The sequence below is a fragment of the Podarcis gaigeae genome, assembly GCF_964106915.1.
Source record: "Podarcis gaigeae genome assembly, chromosome: 5".
NCBI classification, from domain to species: Eukaryota; Metazoa; Chordata; class Lepidosauria; order Squamata; family Lacertidae; genus Podarcis; species Podarcis gaigeae.
In genome coordinates this window covers 79248618-79254617 of record NC_139681.1, presented here as the reverse complement: position 1 = coordinate 79254617, position 6000 = coordinate 79248618, and the positions used below count along the sequence as shown (strand labels likewise).

Genomic DNA, 6000 nt, shown 5'->3' with positions numbered 1-6000 from the left:
GGTTGTATCCTCACCATATACTTAAAGCACTCTTATACCACTCTAGCAGCCATAGAGAATCCTGGGAACTGGACTGTATTGAGGATGCTGACCTCACAGAGCTACAATTCCCAGAACCCTTAACAAACTAATCTTCCCAGGATTACCCACGACACTTAAAGTGGTTTATAATAGTGGTTTAAATGTATGGTGTGGATGCCACCTTTCTCTCTTTCTCGCTTTGTGGACTTTTTTTTATTTTTCAGCTCCTCCTGAATAGTCGCATAATCTCAACAACCAAAAATTGTTTTTGAGTTACTTTTAAGGAAAATCGCCAAAAAATCAATATGTCTGGATTTTCTTGACATTGGGAATTCTGCCTGGATGTAGTTTCCGATGGATAAGTCCAAGATATATCTGGGAAGACCTGGACATATGGCAGCCCTAGAAAATGCCCAGTTGTGGGATATTGAACCCAGTAGCTCCAAGGTCATCACCTTCTTGCCCCACTACTCACTTCCACAGAATTTCTAGTTTTCAACCCTAGCACTGGCTATCACTGGTGGAAGAACCACCAGTGGTAGTTTTACACCCATAGAACTATTCAAGAAACTAGCAGAGGTGTCTGTGGTAGATGTCCTCCTTCACTGGCAAAGCTCTTTATCTGTGGAGAGGCATCTTCACTCCTCCTTAATGACTTGCAGTTACTGTCACCAGTTCTGGGATTTTGGATTGTAGTGTTTATTTACTTGCAGGTTTTACTGGGTCTTCCACTACATGCTATTTTCAAAGAGGTTTCCCACATCTTCCTCTGTGAAACATTTTTTTTTCTGCCTCTACAGGGAGATGATTGGATAAGAGCGGCTTAAGTTTTAACTCTTTCTGTTGTCTGTGACTAATTAAATCAGGAGTATTCAGACTTGATGAATGCGATTATCAAGGTATTAAGGTCTTGCTTTCTACTACACAAGACCTTTGAGATCCATGGTATGGGTGGTGCTTGCATGCTTAGAGCAAGATCAGCATTCAGTTCTGAAACTCCCTTGCATAACAAGTTCCTTCCCTGAGTTTTTTTCAACTTTGGTTTTGCCCTCATGTGGAATTCTGCTATTTCAGTTTGCTATTTCAATCTACATTCGACAGGCTGCTTTGTGAAATCCCAGGAACCTGCTTACAGCGTTGCCGGACATGAACTTGAAATTGGCTTATCTTCTTCTAGCTCTATGCACAGCCATCATATTCATCTTGGTCTGGGCTTTCCAAAACAGAGGAGGGAAGCCCATACTTTGTGACAGCCATCTTCAGGAGATGGGACAGGAGGAACGAGGCCATGGAATCTACAGTCAGGTATTTGCTGATTTGACTCCGGAAGAGATCATGGAAGTGAAGATCTATCTGCAGTACAACCTGGGGGTGCCATTGGTAGAACCTCCTCAAGCCAAGCCATCAGACAACTGCATTTTTTCTATCACCCTTCAGCTTCCTCCCAAAGCCGAAGTGCTGCAATTCCTGGACCACCAAGGGAGCAGGCCTGCACGGCAAGCTCTGGCTGTACTCCATTTTGGAAACCAGCAGGACCCAAATGTCACAGAGTTTGTGGTTGGTCCTCTTCCAAAACCAATGTACCACCAAGATGTCACAGTGCAGAAGTATGGAGGGAAGTTGCCTTACTACAGAAGGTTTTTTTTGGAGAATGAGCTGAGAGAGATCCATACTTTCTTGAAGAATAGGGAATACCCCAAGGCTCCAAGCTTTATGCAGAAAGTGATTTATTACAATGGAAGCAATTTTGAATACTCCTACGGAATACCACCTGGACTAAAATCAGGAGACCGGAAAATCTGGGTTGCTCATTTCCAGAATGTCCCTGGCAGTTATCTGCATCCAGTAGGATTTGAAGTCCATGTGGATATTTGCAGCCTAGATGTTTCTCATTGGAAGGTGCTAAAAGTCTTCTATAATGGACAGTACTTTGAGGACATGGAAGATATTGAGAGACAGTTCATTACGGGACATGTTAAAGAAGCCAAGGTCAAAAAGGCTCCTTCTGATGGAGGATATTCCTCTCTGAAGCAGAGGGTTCCACACCAGAGACTAGGCCCCTTGCACTATGAACCTCGTGGTCCCCGCTACCGCATCTGGAATAACCAAGTTTTCTTCATGTCCTGGAGTTTTGCCTTTGGCATAGATGCTAACAGGGGGCCACAGGTCTTTGACGTAAGGTTTAATGGTGAGAGGATAGTCTATGAGTTAAGCTTGCAAGATGCATCTGCCATCTATGGCTCCAACAATCCAGCACCCATGCAAACCAGATACATGGATGTTAGCTTTGGCATTGGTGCACGTGTCTCTACACTCACCCAAGGTGTGGATTGTCCTTACCTGGCTACCTATTTGGACAGGAACTTTTTTCTTGATTCCTCATTGCCTGTCACTCGCAAAGGCTCTATCTGCATCTTTGAGCAGAATGCTGAGGTCCCTGTGCGACGCCATTATGACAACTCAGAAGGTGTATTTTATGGAGGGTTGGTTGATTCCGTTCTGGTCTTTAGGTCCATAACTGCAGTAAATAATTATGATTACGTTTGGGATTTTATTTTTCACCAAAATGGAGCTATCGGTGTCAGGGTCCATGCAAGTGGATACATTCAATCTGCTTTTTACTTTGGCGATGCCTTGGAATTTGGAAACAGGGTACAAGAGAGGACCCACGGAGCGATTCACACTCACAACATTAATTTCAAGGTGGATATGGACATTGGTGGTAAGTGGATGTCTCTTCTGTGAATTTTCTGTGCTCGCTTGCTAAGGGCTAATCGCTGCTTTTTACACAGGTTCTGGTGTTATTTTGCACCCCAGGGACCCCTGTTTCTGTGATTATTTCATTAGATTTCATGGAGCCTTTTGTTAAATTTGCCTTTAAGTATTTGACAAAAGGCTGCCTTTTATTTTAGCTTTATGAGAGCTAGAGGTGGCATGATTCTGTATCTGTAGCTCTTACATGTTCTCCTTGTTACAATTTTCATGAATGGTTTCTTCATTTCCATGCCTCTCTGTCTATGAAAACACACATAAACAATCACTCAAGGCTCAGTGATGGACAGTTTGTAAAAAATGTGAGATGTTCCTCCTCTCCAACACCTGAAAGTCACTACCACAGACATAGAGTTTGGGCTGTCCTGTGGCTAAGACCAGCTTGCAGCTTGCACCCTAATGTTGCAGAAACCTGCCAGCTTTCGCTGTGCAACCCCACATCCCACAATAGTTCCTGACATTTCTCTTGGCATCCATACTGGAACTCATCATTAATATTTATCCAGGTAACCAAGTAGCATAAGGGAGCTGAACGTATAGATTATGTATGTATACCAGGGACAATGTAGCTGATTGTCTTTTCTGCATGTAAACTCATTGGGCTCCTCTTTGGGCTGCTCCAGATGACCTGTTTATTGAACACTCATCCTAATTTACCTGCATAAAGCTTAGCTGAAGGTTAGATTATAGCTGGTCTTCATTGAGCACTATTTTCATTTGTTTGCTGGGCAGATATACAGCAACAAAAGTCCATCCTGACTTAACAACAACAACAACAACAACAACAACAATTTATTATTTATACCCAGCCCATCTGGCTGGGTTTCCCCACCCACTCTGGGCGGCTTCCCCCAGGATATTAAAAACACAGTAAAAGATAAAACATTAAAAACTTCCCTAAACAGGGCTGTCTTCCCTAAACAGGGCTGTCTTCAGATGTCTTCTAAAAGTCAAATAGTTGTTTATTTCTTTGACGTCTGGTGGGAGGGCATTCCACAGGTGGGCACTACTACCGAGAAGGTCCTCTGCCTGGTTCCTTGTAACTTCGCTTCTCGCAGTGAGGGAAGCGCCAGAAAAGAAGCACTGGTCCTCAGGGTCCCGGCTGAATGATGGGGGTGGAGACGCTCCTTCAGGTGTACTGGGCCGAGGCCGTTTAGGGCTTCCAAGTTCAGCACCAACACTTCGAATTGTGCCCGGAAATATACTGGGAGCCAATGTAGGTCTTTCAGGACCAGTGTTATGTGGTCTCAGTGGCCATTCCCAGTCACCAGTCTTAGCTGCAGCATTTTGGATTAATTGCAGTTTCCGGGTCACCTTCAAAGGTAGCCCCATGTAGAGCACATTGCAGCAGTGGCGAAGCTGCATGCTCCACTACTGGGGGTGGAGAGCAGGCAGGGGCGTGGCTGGCGCCCCCAGGGGAGCGTGACGCACATACCAGGGTGTGGTATGCCGCTGGCAGGTGGTTGGCGTGCCGCCCGCAGGGGCGTGCCACCCGTTCTGGGGGTTTGACTCCCTGCCTGTGGGGGTGTGGCACCCGGCGTGCATGGGAGGTCCATGGAGCATGTCGGTCGGGGGGGGGCGCTGCAATGGCTCCCTACCGGAATAGTGGTGCCAGGGGCGGTCTGCTCCCTCCACACTCCCATTCCTCTACCGGTGTATTGAAGCAGTCTAAGTGGGAGATAACCAGAGCATGCACCACTCTGGTGAGACAGTCCATGGGCAGGTAGGGTTTCATCCTGCGTACCAGATGGAGCTGATAAACAGCTGCCCTGGACACAGAATTGACCTGCCTTCCATGGACATCTGTGAGTCCAAAATGAATCCCAGGCTGCGCACCTGGTCCTTCAGAGGCACAGTTACCCTATTCAGGATCAGGGAGTCCTCCACACCAGCCCGCCCCCTGTTCCCCAAGAACAGTACTTCTGTCTTTTCAGGATTCAACCCTACTTGTGGGTTCCTTGTGCAACTTCCCATTACCCATTCATTCACCCCACACAATCCAATGTATTTCCTAACCACAAAACCTACCTTTGATCCACTTTAACTGCACAAACCTGAAGTTCCAGTATGTGCTTGAATCTTTCATACTGGCAGTCTGGAGGCACCCTTTGAGGAACACTGAATCAAGGCATCATACGTTAAAATTAAATCCATGTGTGTTGCATCTTTAGCAGGTTTCAGGGGCAAGCAAACCTGATTTTTAGGCAGTACTGCAGCACTCCCAATGCTGTTTTCTTCCCATGAAAATCACCCCTGCTCAGAAATTCACCGGGGGGTGGGGGGTGGGGAAGATCCCATTGGTGCCAAGGATTTCCATCCCACATGGGTAATTTCATGCAGGATAGGATGTCAGCTTAGGAGAATTAAACATACCGGTAGCTTACCTGTGGGCTGCAGTCCTAATACTAACTGGGCCCTCCCACTTGGTATTAGTTCATTAAAAAAAACAAACACCTGTACATAATGCTGCGTATTATGAATTTTGTGCCATGTGTAGTTAGGCTGTAAGTGGCAATGGCTAAGAAAGAGAAAAATCCACCTTTGCAGTTCTCCTTGGTTGTCAGGTCAGTGTGGTGTAGTGGTTAAGAGCGGTGGACTCATAATCTGGTGAACCGGGTTCAGTTCCCTCTCCTCCACATGCAGTTGCTGGGTCTCTCAGCCTCACTCACCTCACAGAGTGTTTGTTGTGGGGGAGGAAGGGAAAGGAGAATGTTAGCCACTTTGAGACTCCTTCAGGTAGTGATAAAGTGGGATATCAAATCCAAGCACCTCCTCCTCTTCTTCTCCTTCTCCTTTAGCCCCCTTTCTCTAGCATCCAAAGTTTCCCATCTCATCCTCTCTGCTGCAGTGCCAGACACTCCTCCAAAAAGCTTCTGCTGGAGGAGTGGGAACCCACAATTCCTTTTACTTGTGTAGCGAACAGTTACTTTTGCATTAGTTAATTGATTTATTAAGTGATTCAGTCAAGCCCAGTGTTGTGCAGGTTTACTCACAAATGCAGATATCTTGCTGACTTGCATTATGGGTCACCTGATGCATGCCTGCCATCTCACGCCACACTCTACGATCTCCCAATCTTATGTTTCCCTCTATGCAAAGCCGTTTCTACATGACTTTCCAGAAGCTGTGAATGTACCAAGGGCACAGTTCAAAGATAGCTATCGAATGCAATGAAATGTGAGCATGAGAGAGCTGTCTCCATTGAAA

At 46.0% G+C, this 6000-nt stretch overlaps 1 pseudogene across 1 annotated transcript; it reads left to right on the top strand.

The window, feature by feature from the left end:
• Nucleotides 1-1144: 1144 nt before the first annotated feature.
• Nucleotides 1145-2766, top strand: LOC310844490 (amine oxidase [copper-containing] 3 pseudogene; annotated as a pseudogene). The gene has a single exon. The product of its transcript is annotated as an amine oxidase [copper-containing] 3 pseudogene (transcript).
• The last annotated feature ends 3234 nt before the right edge of the window (nt 2767-6000 follow it).